At 37.8% G+C, this 18,088-nt stretch overlaps 1 long non-coding RNA gene across 2 annotated transcripts; it reads right to left on the bottom strand.

The window, feature by feature from the left end:
• Nucleotides 1-14,395: 14,395 nt before the first annotated feature.
• LOC131599452 (uncharacterized) lies at nucleotides 14,396-16,626 on the bottom strand. 2 transcript variants are annotated; one of them, XR_009282783.1, is made up of 3 exons: nucleotides 16,183-16,626; nucleotides 15,075-15,126; nucleotides 14,396-14,981 (listed from the first exon to the last, which is right to left on the bottom strand). It is a non-coding gene; the product is annotated as an uncharacterized LOC131599452 (long non-coding RNA). The 2 variants fall into 2 exon arrangements; XR_009282782.1 differs by having other exon boundaries at nucleotides 14,396-14,984.
• Nucleotides 16,627-18,088: the final 1,462 nt, after the last annotated feature.

An 18,088-nucleotide genomic window follows, 5' to 3' on the forward strand; every position in this document is an offset into this window, starting at 1 on the left:
AGAACTAACAAGAAAGGACCCAAGAAATTATGGGTACCTAACGAGAAGATAATTTCTGTTGCAGATATCCTTGGCTGCAAAGAAGACAAAAAGCAAAATGTCATGGTACCTAGACTCTGGGTGCTCGCGACACAAGACGGGAAGAAGGTCCACATTCCAAGACCTGGTGCTTAAACCAGGTGGAGAAGTCAAGTTTGGAGGAGATCAGAAGGGCAAAATCATTGGCTCTGGAACCATAAGTCTTGGTAACTCTCTTACCATAACTAATGTACTTCTTGTAGAAGGATTAACACATAACTTATTGTCCATAAGTCAATTAAGTGACAATGGTTATGATATGATCTTCAATCAAAAGTCTTGCAAGGCTGTAAGTCAGAAGGATGGCTCAATCCTATTTACAGGCAAGAGAAAGAACAACATTTATAAGATTGATCTTTCAGATCTTGAGAAGCAGAAGGTGACTTGCCTTATGTCTGTTTCTGAAGAGCAATGGGTCTGGCACAGAAGATTAGGACATGCTAGTTTGAGAAAGATTTCTCACATTAACAAACTAAATCTGGTCAGAGGACTCCCTAATCTGAAATACAAATCAGATGCTCTTTGTGAAGCATGTCAGAAGGGCAAGTTCTCCAAACCTGCATTCAAGTCTAAGAATGTTGTCTCTTCCTCAAGGCCGTTAGAACTCTTGCACATTGATCTGTTTGGCCCAGTCAAAACAGCATCTGTCAGAGGGAAGAAATATGGATTAGTCATCGTAGATGATTATAGCCGCTGGACATGGGTAAAGTTCTTGAAACACAAGGATGAGTCTCATTCAGTGTTCTTTAAATTCTGCACTCAGATCCAATCTGAGAAGGAGTGCAAGATCATAAAGGTCAGAATTGATCATGGTGGCGAATTTGAGAACAGATTCTTTGAGGAGTTCTTCAAAGAAAATGGTATTGCCCATGATTTCTCTTGCCCTAGAACTCCACAACAAAATGGAGTTGTAGAGCGAAAGAATAGGACTCTACAAGAAATGGCCAGAACCATGATCAATGAAACCAATATGGCTAAGCATTTCTGGGCAGAAGCAATAAACAATGCATGCTATATTCAGAATAGAATCTCTATAAGACCTATTCTAAATAAGACTCCTTATGAATTATGGAAGAACAGAAAGCCCAACATTTCATATTTTCATCCTTTTGGATGTGTGTGTTTTATTCTGAATACTAAAGATTATCTTGGTGTCATACCCTAATTTTTGACCCCCCTGAGATGACATATCTTCATGATTTTTCATCAAGTCAAAGCAAGTATCCAGAACAGCCTAACATTCAATCAAGGGTGTTCAAAGACAAGAAAACTCAGGCAAAGGATCAATCAATAGAGGGATTAGTCTCTAATACAATCATAAGACTCAAAAGCCTCATTATTACACCTATGATTGATTAAGACACCCAGTCATCTAAGTACAGGATTACTCAGATCAACAGACTAGGGTTTGGAGCCTATCAAGGACTAAAATCAGGGATCACCTTTGGGAAACCCTAAAAAGCCCTAAGGGACCATTCAAAGACATCAATCATATTCAAATAACTCTTACGACAAGATCCACTGGACATTACACCTCAATTCAAAGTCTACACTCATCATTGTCCTCTGGTCGACAATTAGGGTTTTTGACCTAATTCACCAAGATAGTTGACTTTTAATCAGGGCATGGATCCAAAACTCAAGACATGATTCAAGAATTTCTACTACCTCAATATAATCCATTTACATCATTCATTTGAGGAAAAGATCTTGTTTCTACACAAAAGTCCAAAAAATTCACTTTGTCAGGCAAAAGTCAACTGTATGGGATCACCTTTGACTTTTAAGGTTTTTGGTCAAAAAATGACTTTCAAAGATCAATATCATCAATATATGGATATTAAAGTCATTTGACCAAAGATATTCAAAGAAATTCATCAAGGAGCAAAAAGTCGGGAATTAGGGTTTTTGAAGGCATGGTGAGAACTCAAAATTTCACCTACACAACTCAAAAAACTTCCAACATGAAAGTTGTAGATCTTGCAAAATAAAACAACATCTTACAAAGGAACTTTTTTCAAAAGATCAATCATTTATGAAGTTTTGGAAATTTTGAAGTTTAGGTCATAAACACTTAGAAATTTTTCTAAGTGTTTTAACCTAGTTTTCATCCAACTTTGGGCTCATTTTTCACAAATTTCCCAAATGATTCTGAAGAAGACATAAACTAATGATTTAAAGTAGATGTTTAGGGCTTTCCAAATTGTGTTCAACCTTCTCCAAATTCAATTTGAGCTAAGAGTTATGCTTGTTCAAAGTTGGCCTCATGAAGTAAAATTATAGGTCATGAACACTTTTGGACTTTGCAAATTTTGTGCAAATAACCTCTCTTATGGATGCTACACGACCCATAACACATCTGAAACCATGCCATGCATTCATTTTCACCATGCCATAAGAATTGAAGAAGATTCTAAAAACAAGAACATGTGATTATGTAATGATTACTTTTGTGAATTTATGGCAAATTGATGAATCACCCAAGGAATCTTCTCATCAACCAATTAGAGCTCACTTTGCATCTGAAATGTCCCCTAAGATCAGATAGAATCAATGGATAGGGGAAGCTAGCCCGAAAATGCATCATTGCATTTTGGAGATTCTTTGAATTTCTTCATGGCTAAGAAACCAAACTCACTACACTAAGCAAGCTCACCACAGCCAATTGATCTGCATCCATTTGCCTATAAATACAGAGGCATTCCTCATTCAAAATCACACCAAAGCAACCATATTCCTTGCTTTCTCTTTCTCTTCTCATGTTCATTGTTTTTCAAAGTTCTTTGGCAAGAAGAATCGATTTCTTCAAACTAGAGCTCATCTTTGGGAAGTGAACATTCTAACATCTCAAGGGAGGTCATTTGAGGTGATCCAAGCACCTGGATCACTTCTGTAAGTGGAGGAACACCATTGTTGCTCTCACTTTGGAGCATTTGTAGTTGGAGGTCCATGGAGTAATTCAGGAGGTTCCGAGGCAAGCCAATCATCCAGACACATTCCTCAGGTCATAGTGAAGCTAACCAGATGGCTGCAGCTCATCTGTAACTCCAAATTCAACAACCTCCATGTTCACTTGAAGCTGAAATCGAGGGAGGTCCACAGAGCAATTCAGGAGGATTCAAGCTCCAATAAGCATCCAGTTAGCATCATTGAGTCTCAGGGAAGCTATTGAGATCATTCATTCAAGCCCAGGTGCTCTCTATCATCCTCACGACCTCCATTTTCAGAGGTAAGTTTCTGAACCTCACCTCTCTAATTTAAGCACTCTTTGTGAAATAGCTCGATTCTATCTTGTTCAGCATCATCAGAGGATTGAAAACCCTCTATCATCATTCATTTATCTTTCAGTATAGTCATTTAATTTGATTTTGAAATTTTAGGGTTCTTCACGATTTCTGGTAAATTAGTTAGATGTAGTTAATATTAATCCATGTTAGTTACATATTCAAAATCGTGAGTGAATTTAGAGCAAGTTTCATGTTTACATCGTTGCAAATAGTTGAGAAACGAGTGAGTTCAGAAATTCAAAAATGGAGAACTTGAGGTTGAAGACGAAGATGGTGAAGCGCGCCATTTTTGAAATCTCAGGGCAAAGTTTATTTTATTTTGAGTGATAGGCGTTTTATAAACGACTGAATAACTTGCCCCAGTGGCCACACATGCGCTCTTAGTCTCCTCATGCCCAAGGTCTGGGGTTCGAATCCCCCTCGCCCCAGACTTTTTGCTTCATTTATTTTTCAATGTTTTGCCACTTGTTTGAAAATATAATAAGTTGGATGTGCATCTTAAACAAACTGCGCGCGTAGCCCAGATGGTGGGTGTTTTGGCCAATGACTTGGAGGGCGTGAGTTCAACCCCTCTAGGTGACAAAACCATTTTTTTATCACTTTTCACACTAAATTTCTTCACAACTTCACACAATTAATTCACCTATCAAATTAAATCATTTTCACTTCATTTTTCATACACCTATTATTTAATATATCTATTTTGTGAATAGTCAAAAAAATCATAAAAATATTATTTATTTCTTGAATTTTAATTAGGTTTAAAATAGTATGTTTTTAAGTGTTTTCTTAAGTACTTTAAATATATATATTATCACTTTATTTTAACCTAATCACTTTGTAAATAATTTTATGATAAAACCCTAATTGTTTAGGTCTTAATTAGTTAAAAAGTCTTTATTTTACCCTAATTAAGTTGACTTTTGTCAATTTTCAAAACTGTTTTCAATCTCCGAATAAATCAAATGATTAAGGTTTTCAAACAACAAAACCTTGTATCATTCCAAATCATTTTTCAAATTGCTTTTACACCAGTACTGTAAAGTACTGGGCCTCTAATAGAGTGTAAGTCCCAAAAACCTTCTCTTCTTAGCTTGTTTTCAAAACTGTATTTTCAAAATCTTCTTTCTGTTTTCAAAACATTCTTCTGGTATTTGAAGGGCATTATTCCCGGTGAAACTCTTCAGATACCTATGTGACCTTTGTCCATCTTCACTTCTTCTGTTTTCAAAAACCATTAACTGTTTATCATATCTATTCAACTGTTATCAACAAAACAACAAAAATATTGTTGAGGCTCTGTACATACTTCTTCAATGGCCTTCACTCCACCCAGGTTAGGCTTTACAAGCTTTCAATTTACAGTCTTTATTTAAATTACTGTCAAATATGAACTGTGCATATATATTAGTTTAGAACTACGCTTGAGTATAAACCTTAGGACAGTTAAACTATACATATTATAGGAATATGGCCTAGGATTGAGAATGTCTTCCCGGTGAAGGCTCTTTCCTAATTAGAGATCTGTAGTTCAAACCCCCAAGATGAATTATTCCCGGTGAAACATCTTGGTAAAAACCTTAGAATCCAAAAATATAGGACACATCCACCCAAAGAGGAATTATTCCCGGTGAAACCTCTTACCCATTTGCTTAGAGCCAAAATAAGTTCAAAACTACATAGCTTTCTCTTGTGCTATAACAAGGACCCTCGATTAGCCTCCTCTTGGGCTTTGTACAAGGACCCACAGGCTTCTTAAAAGCATTTCCAGCTTCCTCTTGAGCTTGTATACAAGGACCCATCAGGTTTCTTATAAACATAGGAACAGGTCTTTAGTCACCTTTTAGCCTACCCTGGTGAGTTTCTTCCAATTTAAACCAGACTTTAAACAAGCTAAGTTTGTCTCAATTCTACATTGAGTACATTTTTGGAATGAGAGACATGGACAGTCTCTGTCACCCTTATCTTCATCAATCTTCCTTAGCAGAGTCTAGGATCTATGTTTACTTCTCCTCAACATGTGTCAGCCTTCATCTTGGGCTTTAAACAAGAAGTCTCCACTAGATAATCTTTCTGCCAATCCTTTCATCCTTTAATAATTAATGGAGAGCTACCCAAATCAATCATTTTAACAAAATCCCTGGAAAGGGTTAGCTTCCACACATTCTTTCATCTTTTTAATAAAACCCCTGGAAAGGGTTAGCCTCCAAAGTCAATTAAAATCAATCCATCATTTTAACAAAATCCCTGGAAAGGGTTAGCTTCCACACATTCTTTCATTTTCAATAAAAACCCCTGGAAAGGGTTAGCCTCCAAAGTCAATTAATAAAAATGTCAAAAAAATAAAGATTCATTTCTCTTAGGAGATAATTTCCCCAAAAAGAGTCAAAACCCCTGGAAAGGGTCAGCCTCCAAAAAATATGATAAAGTCAGTCTTTTACCAAATAATTCATCCAGCTGAGTCAAAATCCCTGGAAAGGGTTAGTTTCCAAAGAAAAACAGTCTTTCAATAAATAAAATCTCCTCAGTAGAGTCAAAACCAACAAAAATAGTTAGCCTCAACCTTGGCCTTCATACAAGACACCAAACAATAAAACTCCCCTGTCAAGAGTCAGCCTCAACCTTGGGCATTGTACAAGGCAGATAATAGAGTCTCCCCAGTGAGTTCTTCATCATTCAGTAGCCACAACCTTGGGCTTTGTACAAGGCAGATAAACCATATTTTCATGTGTCAAAGATTCCTAACACCTAGGATCTTTTCCCTATAGAGTCATCCATACTCAGTTTATTTAAGAGTCTGCCACAACCTTGGGCTTTGTACAAGGCAGAAAATAATGTTTTCCCTTAGCTATAGTCAGCCACAACCTTGGGCTTTGTACAAGGCACATAAAATAGAGTTATTCATTCAATTATCCTCAACAGTTAGCCACAACCTTGGGCTTTGTACAAGGCACATAAATAGAGTCTCCCTAAGTAGAGTCAGCCTCAATTCTGGGCTTTGTACAGAACACAAAAATACCCTGTAATTAATCCCCAGTGGAGTCATCTCCCAGAGTCAATAATATTAATTAATCAATCAAAAAAGCCTCAAGCTTGGGCCTCATACAAGCCAGCTAAAGTCAAATCTTTTATACAGTAGATAGACATAGCTTATCTCTATAGAGAGATATTTTTACTACTCTACCACATTCAAACAAACAAACATTTCAATTTCAATTTTAATCAAGTCTCCCATTTAGGATTTTGAAAGGCATGAGCTGGCAGTAAAACCCAGACATGTGGTAACTTTCCCTAATTTGGATGAGCATCTTTCTTTCATTTAAGAGGCATTTGACTGGTATACTTGCACATACACAAGTAAGGTCCCCCTCTCGAATGAAATGAATTCAGTTATTCTGTCACTCCTTTAAATGTTTGTGGTAGAATAGTACAAATACCTCTCTGTAGAGATTATTTCATGTCTCTTTACTGTAAACAGAGATTTAATTCCAAGCTTCAACCTTGAGCTTCAAACAAGGCACCAAGAACAATTAATTTCCCTAGTTAGTTCCCCGAACTACATTAAGCTCTGACTTCCACTAGGGATATGTAGGCATGAGGTTCACAAGGAATCTCAGCGAGCTAATAAAATACCAAAAATAGTCAGTTTGTTTGTCTGTCTGTCTTTTTTTTAATCAATTCAATTCCTTCTCCTAACACAAAGGAGAAACTTTCCCAATCATTAGCAATAAACACAATCACAATGACACAGAGAAGGTTCCTGTAGAGTACTACAGATATGTAGGGTGTTTAAACACTTCCCTATGTATAACCGACCTCCCGGACTCCAGAATTTCTAGTCTAGGTGAAATCCCCACACTTAGCAAACTCCTAGGGTTTAGTTGAGATCTTTTTTCCCCTTTCCTACTCGTAGGACAAATAAGAAAGTTCATGTGATATCGTAGGAAGAACTGAAATAAAATTCATCCCACCACGGGCGCATTCTCCTTCCAAATTTTGCGTGAAGGGTTTAGCGTGCCGTCCTCCCAAGTGAAACGGGGAGGTAAAAGAAAACGACACCACACTTGGTAAGTTTGATTCTAAAGCACAAAAGTGTTTCCTTCTTGGATATTCTGAACGCTCTAAAGGCTACAGAGTATACAATACTGAAACATTGATTGTAGAAGAATCAATCAATATCAGGTTTGATGATAAGCTTGGTCTTGAAAAACCAAAGCAGCTTGAGAATTTTGCAGATATAGATATTGATATATCAGAAGCTGTAGAACCAAGAAGCAAAGCTGCAGAAGCTGAAAGTCTCAGAAGCAATGGATCAGAAGATCAAGTTGCTGCATCTTTAGAGAATCTCAGGATTTCTGAAGAACCAACAGTCAGAAGATCACCTAGACTTGCTTCAGCTCATTCAGAAGATGTGATCCTTAGGAAGAAAGATGATCCTATCAAAACAAGATCATTTCTAAAGAATGACAACCCGAAGCAGTGATCAGAATCAGTAGGCGTAAAGTCCCTTCAGAAAAATACAGCTGTCATCTGTTTTCTGAGGATGAACACATGTATGTACGGTTAGTACAAAGCGTGCAGTTGAAAAGACGCCGACCTAGGTAATTGTGTTAAATCATTTCATTTACCACGTTCTCTCTCTTAACGTCATTTCTCATTTAATACATAATGATTTTTTTTAATCAATTTTTTTTAAAACAGTTTCTTTTATCTTTTTTTCTTTTCAAATTGTTTAAATAATCCGCTTCATATTCATTTCTTTTCTCTCTCTCTTTTGCACATCTCTTTCGTTGCATCTGTTTTCAAACCCTAGTTTCTGATTTGATCTCAAAGCATAATCATCATGAACTCATCTTCAAGTTCATCAAACCCAGCAGAAAGACTCACCTCTTCACAGATTCTGCTACGCAAATATCAGTATGCTCCATTGAAAACATGCTTAATTCCCACGGAAGAATTGGAAGTTCTAAGTGAATCTGCAGTAGACATCAACAACCTAAAAGTAAATGGCTTTAAGTGTGATGTAAGAATCTTTGAGCAAGGATGGTCTAAATACCTTGATAGATTGGTTGGACCAATTTATCCTGAACTTGTGAAGGATTTCTGGGTACATGCAACGATTACCCCAACTGCCATCATTTCATTCGTGCTAGGGCATGAAGTGGTTATCACTGAAAAGCTCATCAGGAAGCTGTATAATCTGAATGATGAAAAAGGTTGGTCTGGTCTTCAACATGCAACAGTTGACTGGACTCAAGTTGAACAACAAATCTCTCTGGCCTTTGGAATTGATTCTCATAACACGGGCCCCTTAAGGCCATTTTATAAAGTATGGGCTGAGATTATTCTGGGTTCTCTTCACCATAGAAAGAGGATGCTCTCCTCCTCCTACATCAGTCCGGCTCACAAGTATACTCTTTTCTGCATTGGCAGAAAGACAAAGATCAACATCTCTCATATTTTGTTTGAGAATCTGAAGACTTCTATTTTTGAGTCAAGAGAAGATGAAAGGGAGAAGTACCCTCATATTCCAAGAAAGACTATTCCTTTCGAAAGAATGATTTCAGACTTCTGATTGAAAGCAAAGTGCTGGACTCCATCAGAAAACTCAATGCGTCTCATTTTCTTGGAGTAGTTCAAGGTTCCATCTTCAATGGTGTTGATTTGTTCAGACTGGAACTCATTAAGAATGTTCCTTTTGTGTGCACAAGCTTTCCTGACATTCTGTCAATAAGTGTTGTTGTTGAAGGATTTGTCTCTTTGTTTCATAAAGAACTTCATCAGGCTGTCAAGCTTTACCTGGAAGATTGTGTTAGGAAGCAATCAGATGTTGATCCTGCTTGGATCCGTGGCAGAGTACTTCCGTCCAAAGCTGATCTTCTGAAGAAGGATAAGATGGAACAACAGGCAAGACTAAAAAGAAAGGCCCGAGAAGATGAGGCTGAGAAAGCCAAGAAGTTGAGGGTCACCTATGATCCTGACAAGGTGGCATCTTCTGAACGCAAGGAGAAAAGGATCAAAGACTCTTTTCACAAAACCAGATCTTCATGTGCTTCTTCTGAATACGCCTCCAGGCAGGTTTTTACTCCACCTCCTTCTGTCCCTAAACCTTCTCCCCTTTCACCTCCTCCTGAACCAAAAGTAAACTTCACTATACCAAATCCTTCTCCATCATCTCTTTCCACTCCCTTTCTAAACCCAACACCTCTGAGCATTCTTCCCCCAACTCCTTCTGATAAATCTTTCTCACCAATCCCCTTCATAAATACTCCATCCTCTTCTGAACCTATACTCTCTGATACTCCATCCACATCAATCATTCCCTCAGATGTCCCTTCTTCCTCATCCATCGCACCTCCACCTTCTTTATCCCATCCCTTACCTACCAGAAAATCCAAACCCTACTGTCTTCTCTACCCTGACTACAAATTTACCTTCAATCCTCCTGAACCTGAACCCTATACCTACCTGGAATTATTCAGACATGAGGTGATTAGCAGTCTAGACCTTCTGAAGGATGCCTTCCTAAATGGTCTGGATGATGTTTCTACAAGAAGCCTCTGGAGAAGCTTTCGCAAGGATTTTCAAGTAGAAGCAATGGGAGTACAGAAGAGACTAGTGGCTGCTGCCCCTGGTTACCCTGGTTATCTGCTGGAGGGTGTTAACGGTATGTACTACCATCCTCTCATAAATTGTGTTGCTGCTGAGGAGAAGCCCTTTGTGGATGAATTGGAAGTAGCAAGACTGGCTGCTGCGTTGGAAGCTAATCCTTGCAGAGAAATTGTGGTATGGAGACCTCAATATCCTGTTCTGATCGATGATTTCAAGACTCTCTTTGACTTTTTGAGGGAAAACCCTTCTAAGAAAGACCCAAGCTTGCTCATTCTAGAAGTTGTTGACCCACCAGAAGTTGAAGGTCCTTCTGCCCCCAGGAATCTAGCTGCCATTCTTCAGGAACTTGAGAATGGAGATTCTGAGATTCCAGCCGCAGAATATGGAGATGCTTCAATGCAAGAAGCAGATGTAGAAGATCATGTTGCTGAATCAGTTCCTGTTGAGGAAATCCGTGCAAATGATCTCTCAATGGAAGCTACAGATCACAATGCCATCCCTTTGGATAGAAGCTGTGAAGCTTCTTCTGTTGAACCTTCCCGTCTTGCAAGGACTCTGGAAGTTCTTCAGAAGAACCAGGATGAGCAAAGCTCAGTCAATGCTGAGTTTAGAGATTTCATAGAGAAGCAGAATGAGCACAACAATGGGGTTCAAGAGATGCTGGCCAAGATCTTATTAAAGCTAGGGTCATCTCAGATTGAGTCTTAGTTGTTTTTGTTTTTATTTGCTGCATCTGTTTTGTGCATCTTCTCTTCCTTATCTTCGTGTACTTCTGTACTTGTCTGCTTGAACTTCAATGAAATTTTTTTTTTCTTCTGTGTGTTTCTTTTTGTTTTTTATCTGAATCTTTTATGTTTTTGATGTTATGACAAAAAGGGGGAGAAATATGTGATAAATGATTTGATTTAATCAGTTGCTTAACTAACAGAACTTGCAAAGTTCTATGCTTTAAGTTGTGTTGTTGCAAGAATTGAAGAAAATCTTTAAAAGATCAACATAAGAAGCAACAAGATGAGGAAAAGCAATTCTATAGAGAATCAAGCTCTTGGATTCATGAAGCAAGCTGAGTGCTATGAAGCTTCAGAATCAGAAGCAAGAAGCAAGAAGGAAAAATGTTCAGATATTCTGATTATAAAATATGCTCTGAAACATTATGTCTATGTGTTCTGATACATATTATGTGGCTCTGACACATTTTATGTACTCTGAAACATACTCTATGTTCTGACTCTTTCATGCTGACTTTTGTCGTTTAGTCTTGTTCTGTAACATTTCAGGATGTAGAGATGCTCTGATGATGCTCTGGTACATTCAACAATGTTCTGATACAATCTAGCATGAAGTGATGTAAGAAGAAATTCAAGCTCTGAAGCTGTCCTAATGGAAGCAGAAGTCAGAAGCTGTGAATGTTCTGAAGATCAAAGAAATTCAAGTTCTGAAGCTGTCCGATGGAAGCAGAAGTCAGAAGCTGTGAATGTTCTTAAGATCAAAGAAATTCAAAGTTCTGAAGCTGTCCTATGGAAGCAGAAATCAGAAGTCATGAATGTTCTAAAGATCAAGCACATGTGAACGTCTCTACTGAAATACTCAGGGAAGTCTTTTATTTATAAAATTCTTCTAGTATTAATTTCAGGGGGAGATTATTCATCTCAGGGGGGGATTGTTAATCTCAGGGGGAGACATATTCACATGCTTATGCTATAGCTGTGTAATTGTCTTTAGCCGTCTGCTCTTTCTGATCGCAAATTCATATCATTTATATATGTTTTTGTCATCATCAAAAAGCGGGAGATTGTTAGAACAAGATTTGTTCTGATCAATATTCTTAGCATTGATGATAACAAGGATATGAATTTTGTGTGAGATAATGTGGTACTCTAATACATTGCAATTTCCCTTTCAGGAAATATATAAAGAGTATGCACAAATCAGCGCTCAGAAGCTTTGACTCAGAAGGTTCAGCATGCAACATCAGAACATGGTCTGGCAAGACATCAGAAGATGGTCAAGGCAGAATCAGAACATGGGTCTATGGAAGCATCAGAAGAACTTGAGTTCAGAAGCAGAAGCACTGAAGTCCTCATGGTATCACGCTCAGAAGCACTTCAAGGTCAGAAGACAAGAAGATGCTCTTCACCAAGCTGTTTGACTCTGATGATATTCAAACAATGTAAACACAAACATCAGATCAGAAGCAAGTACAAGATGGCAGGCTACGCTGACTGACAAAAGGAACGTTAGAAACTATTAAAGGCAACGTCAGTAGACACAGCGTGAACAAGGATCGAGGTAGTTGACAAAAGCGTGAAACATTAAATGCAATGCTGTACGAAATACGCAAAGCATTAAATGCTCCCAATGGTCATCTTCTCAAGTGCCTATAAGTATGAAGTTTTGATGAGAAGCAAGGCTGACGATTTGCTGATAATTAACTTGCTGAAACGCTGTTCAACTCAAAGCTCAGAAACTTTATCTTCATCAAAGCTCACTACATTGCTGTTGTAATATATTAGTGAGATTAAGCTTAAACTTTAAGAGAAATATCACTGTTGTGATTATAACTTTTAAGAAGCATTGTAAAACTCTTATTTGATTACATTAATTTGTAAGTAACTAGAGTGATCAAGTGTTGATCAGGATACTCTAGGAAGTCTTAGCTTGTGTCTAAGCAGTTGTAATTAGAGTGATCACGTGGTGGTCAGGATACTCTAAGAAATTCTTAGCTTGTGTCTAAGCATTTGTTCCTAGAGTGATCAGGTTGTGATCAGGATACTCTAGAAGACTTAGTCGTGGGCTAAGTGGAAAACCATTGTAATCTGTTGAGATTAGTGGATTAAGTCCTCAGGCGAGGTAAATCACTCCGTGGGGTGGACTGGAGTAGTTTAGTTAACAACAAACCAGGATAAAAATAATTGTGCAAATTGTTTTTATCGTTCAAGTTTTTAGACTACACTTATTCAAACCCCCCCTTTCTAAGTGTTTTTCTATCCTTCAGCCCTTGGAGCGTTTAGAATATCCAAGAAGGAAACACTTATGAGCTTTGGAATAAAACTTGTTCACATGATCCTTAGTATTCAGAATATAACAAACACATCCAAAAGGATGGAAATATGAAATGTTGGGTTTTCTGTTCTTCCACAATTCATAAGGAGTCTTATTGAGAATAGGCCTAATGGAGATTCTATTCTGAATATAACATGTTGTGTTAATTACTTCTGCCCAAAAATGCTTAGACATATTAGTCTCATTGATCATGGTTCTGGCCATTTCTTGGAGAGTCCTATTCTTTCGTTCTACAACTCCATTTTTTTGTGGAGTTCTAGGACAAGAGAAATCATGGGCAATACCATTTTCTTTGAAATAAATTTCAAAGAATCTGTTCTTAATTTCACCATCATGATCACTTCTGACTTTTATGATTTTACATTCCTTTTCAGATTGAATCTGATTATAGAAGTCAAATAACACAGAATGTGACTCGTCCTTGTGTTATAAGAGCTTTACCCATGTTCATCTGCTGTAGTCATCTACAATGACCAATCCATATTTCTTGCCTCTGATTGATGCTGTTTGGACTGGGCCAAACAGATCAATGTGCAGAAGTTCTAAAGGCCTAGATGAAGAAACAACATTTCTAGACTTAAACGCAGGTTTTGAAAACTCTCCTTTCTGACATGCTTCACAAAGAGTATCTGATTTATATTTCAGATTGGGGATTCCTCTGACTAGATTGAGTTTGTTAATTTGAGAAATCTTTCTCGAGTTTGTTAATCTGAGAAATCTTTCTCATACTAACATGACCCAATCTTCTGTGCCAGACCCACTGCTCTTCGTTAACAAACAGATGGCAAGTAACCTGTTGGTTTCGAAGATTTGAAAGATCAATCTTATAAATGTTTGTCATACCCCAAATTTGTCCTACCCTTTAATTTCTAACTGGCTTAGGCTTTGCATTTCATCTGCATACTCTCCATTAGGACATTAACACGACTCATGCATTCATTAACCAATAACTGCACACTGGATCAAGGATCTTGAAAGCTAGGGTTTTTATATGGTCGTTCATTGTGGACTTCATTCTCCTAAAGCTACAAGGTTTTCCCCTATGGAGATTCGTCAAGGGCAAGAGGACTATGGTTTCTTATACATGGTGTCTGAATTTGTTAATTTCACTGAGGATCACGAGATTTCATGTTAATTGCTCTCCTATGCTTCAAGTATTGTCTTCGTCCAAAGGACTCCTCAGGATATTCTGTTTGTGATCATTAAGTCAAGGGTATGGTTTGACTTGCCAAAAGCGTGAGCATGTTTAGAAGATTCCTTTTGTTCAAGGTTACAATGCATTTAGTTTGACTACCTGGATCATAAAGAGACTGCACAAAAGGGTAAACACACATGGCAAAGACAAACGGCCATTCAATTCATACATTACTAGAAGCTATTACAAAAAAGGTGGAAAGGAAGAGAATAAGAGTTACATTCATGTGAAAGAAAAGAACTTCATTAGAATATTCACCCATTTCCCCATGTCCGTGTTTAATACAGATTCGATACATCCATGCCGTTACATAGAAAACTCTACAACAAACTGAATTACAAAAGAAAAAGGACCTATTCCTAAAAGCTTCAACATTTTGCCTTTAAAGCTTCTCCATTCAATTCCATGCTTGATCCTTGTTGCTTCTTCATACTTCATACACAAGAAAAACCCAACTGTTCATTACAAATTTACACCAGAAATAGTCCAAATTCCTTCATGTTTACATTCCATTCTCCATGATTGTTCTTGTTATTCCATGTTGCTTTGAGCTTCCATCATGATCTTGTTACAAATCAGAAAAGATCATTACATTTCAAATCATATTACATTCATAATGTGTCACCGTTACAATTTTATTACAAAAAAAACAAATTCAATCCATTGGTGTCCCCAACACTAAACTTCACTATGAGTTTATTCCTTCAAGCCTTCATCCATCATCTTCTGCCCATCCTCACAAATATCTGCTGCAAGTTAATTAAAAACAAACAAAATTATCAGCAAAAGGATGAACAAAAACAGTGCTGCACAAACAGAGCCAACATCCATCTTCAGACCTCAAAGCAAGTCGATTCGCAAAGTTCAGCAGCAAATCATCAAATTCAGCCCCTGTACAAATTCAAAACCATTCAAACCTGCTGTCATACGCATGTTAACCTCATACATTTCTTATTCCAAATAGAAACCATTTACAAGAACCATAACCAGAACCACTAACCATTCAATATACACCTTTTCTAAATAGTCCCTGCATCCAAATCCTACTAACCATATACTTTAACCAAAATCAGTCACACTGCATACATTCAAACCTCCAACAGTATTCTAACAGATCCCAACAACCTAGTATTAAGCAAAACCAATATCTAACTACCTAAACTTTGTACCTAACTAACTATCAAAACTGAACTCCAACTACCTCTAACAGAAAACCAAACTCAACTAACCAAGCCAGCTCAGCAAATAACTAACCTAACAGTTTCACTTCCCAACTCTCTATAACAGTTTCATAACCGCCTTTTAACAGACTGTAAACGAATCAATAACTGGATCCAAACCAACATAACTAACTGAGTCAGCTTTCTAACAAACTAACTCAGTGAGTGAACTAACCGACTCATTCTCAACTAACTTCAAAACCGTTCAATCCTCACCGTTCATTTCATAACAGAACCGAGCTAATCATAAGGCTCACACTTCATCCCCTCAGCCTATATAACCACCCTTCCCTCCACAATTCAAAGATTCACGCCATAATCACCATTTCTCAACCTTCACTCATCATCACTCTCACCTCTAACCTATCATCATCTTCGTTCTCTCTCAACCAGATTCATCTCCTTCGTCTTCCTCTCAATTCCCCATCATCAATTCACATTCACCACTTCATCACTCTCTCTCTCTCTCTCTCTCTCTCTCTCTGAACTTCTCTCTCAGATAACTCAATCCTCACCACACGCTCAGCATCGAGAGGCCATTGGAGCTCCACAGTCGGAGCTCCGATTGAGCTTGAGCTTAGCCTCCATTAATCCTTATCCTCCCCGCTCTCACGCCTCACAGCAACAACGCACTCAACAGAAGAATCACAGAAAATCGCAAAAAGGAAGAAGTAAAAGAAGAAGAAGAAAGAGGAACAATACGCAAGAAGGGAACAAAGGAGGTTACCTGAGATTGAAGTATATCCTTGCGTTTATTTCGCCAAGTCGACGTCGTCGAAGGAGCGCCGGACTGACTCCGGTAGGTAAACGCGAATTCCTCCAACTTTCTTCATCTCTTTACGCTATTGTTTGATGTTATAACGAATATCAGTGTCCCCTGAATTCTTCCCCCATGGCCTCGCTTCATGATTCGCGGTTGTTATCGTCTAATTTGGTTTATTGTTAGATCTAGGGTTCGTAATCCCTCTCTCGATTTGGGAGGAGGGAGCCTCTTTCAGGCGAAATTGATGCGGGATTCTGACAGAGGATGAAGAGAGGTTTGTAGCGAGGTCATAATTTCCAGATTTGGTCAAGCTCCGCCGCCTCCGGCACGGCGGAGCGATTCCCGGTGAGGGAGGTTTTGTTCGAGAGAGAAGAGCAAGAAAGGATTGAGTCTGAGAAGTCTGGTAGTCACAAATTTGGCCCTAAAACCAAAACGCACCGTTTTAATCAATTTTCTTTTTTTAGTTTCTCTTTTTACTTTAAATCGTAATAATAAAAATCTGTTACTACAAAAATCCATTGGGCTGAAACACTCTTCTCACCCCCACTTTTGGCCCATAACCTTTTTTCGTATAAGAAGACCTGAAAACAAAAACAAACCTTTGGGCCATAACCTTCTGGGCCCTGCTCCCTTGCTGACTGCACCATAGTTTTGAATTTGCACCCCTGTGCACATATCTCCTTGTTAGAATTTAGGTATTGACATAGTTTTTGGTTATTAAATTTCCTTTGATAAAACAATAAAAACCATGCTTTTCTAAATAGATTTTAGTTGACTTTTAGAGTTAATTGCTAGATACTTTTAGGTCCGTTAACACTCTTTTAATCATAAAATCGATAAAATTTGTTAGACTTTTAGATCATTTTTTAGGAATTAATCTTGGTCCCTTTAATTGATATTTTTCATATTAAAAAATCATATAAACATAGTAGAGTTTTAGGTTGATTTTGACATTAATCGTTTGAACTCATTTCTTTCATAAAAACCATAAAAATAATAGTACTTTTAATTCACTTTTACTACATTTTCTACTTGTTCTTTTCCATGCTCTTGTACTATTTTCATGTACCCTAATTTTTACTTCTATTGTGATCTTTATTTTCATAGTCTTTAATTCCTAACCTTAGGTAGAAACCATGATAATCATTAGGTTAGAACTCTTAGGCTAGTCCCCCACTTTTCATTTCTTTTTCTTTTCAAACTCATAAAACATCTAAAAATATTCAGAATAAAATCCCTTTAAAAAATACAAAGAAAATACTTAAAACATTAATAATCAAAGTGAAAATTCTTAAAAAGGGAATGGAACCTTGAAACATCCCTTGCTTAAGGGAATGTTCGAGTGCTTGGATCTCCCTTGCTTAAGGGTTCAATTCAGGCGTAAGTTCCCACATTCTAAAAAACACAAACCAAAGAGTAACTCGAGTTTCCCTTGCTTAAGGGATTTCCTCGAAACGCTCAAAGTCTCTTTCTCATCTCTTTCTCTTAAGGGCACCGTTATCTCCACTCCATTGCATCCTAGGCGATCCCTTATGCAAGAGTGCGAGCGTTAACTCCGCCCAACTAAAAAACACAAAAAAACAAACAGAAAATATTGAGCCGAACTACGGCGCTCTGATTCCTGAAAAGGATACGTAGGCATCAAGTCGCGGGGCTTGAACGAGCACACTTGTAGATATTTCCTTCTTTTCCCCGTATTTCTTTTGCATTCATTCGCATATAGACATAGACATAGATACACCCTTTAAATAGAAACAAACATAGGTGGATACCATCGAGTACGATGGGCGCGAGGGGTGCTAATACCTTCCCCTTGCATAACCGACTCCTGTACCTTGATTCTCTGGTCGTAAGACCCTGTTCCTTCCTT

Source organism: Vicia villosa, linkage group LG4 (assembly GCF_029867415.1).
Source record: "Vicia villosa cultivar HV-30 ecotype Madison, WI linkage group LG4, Vvil1.0, whole genome shotgun sequence".
Taxonomy (NCBI): Eukaryota; Viridiplantae; Streptophyta; class Magnoliopsida; order Fabales; family Fabaceae; genus Vicia; species Vicia villosa.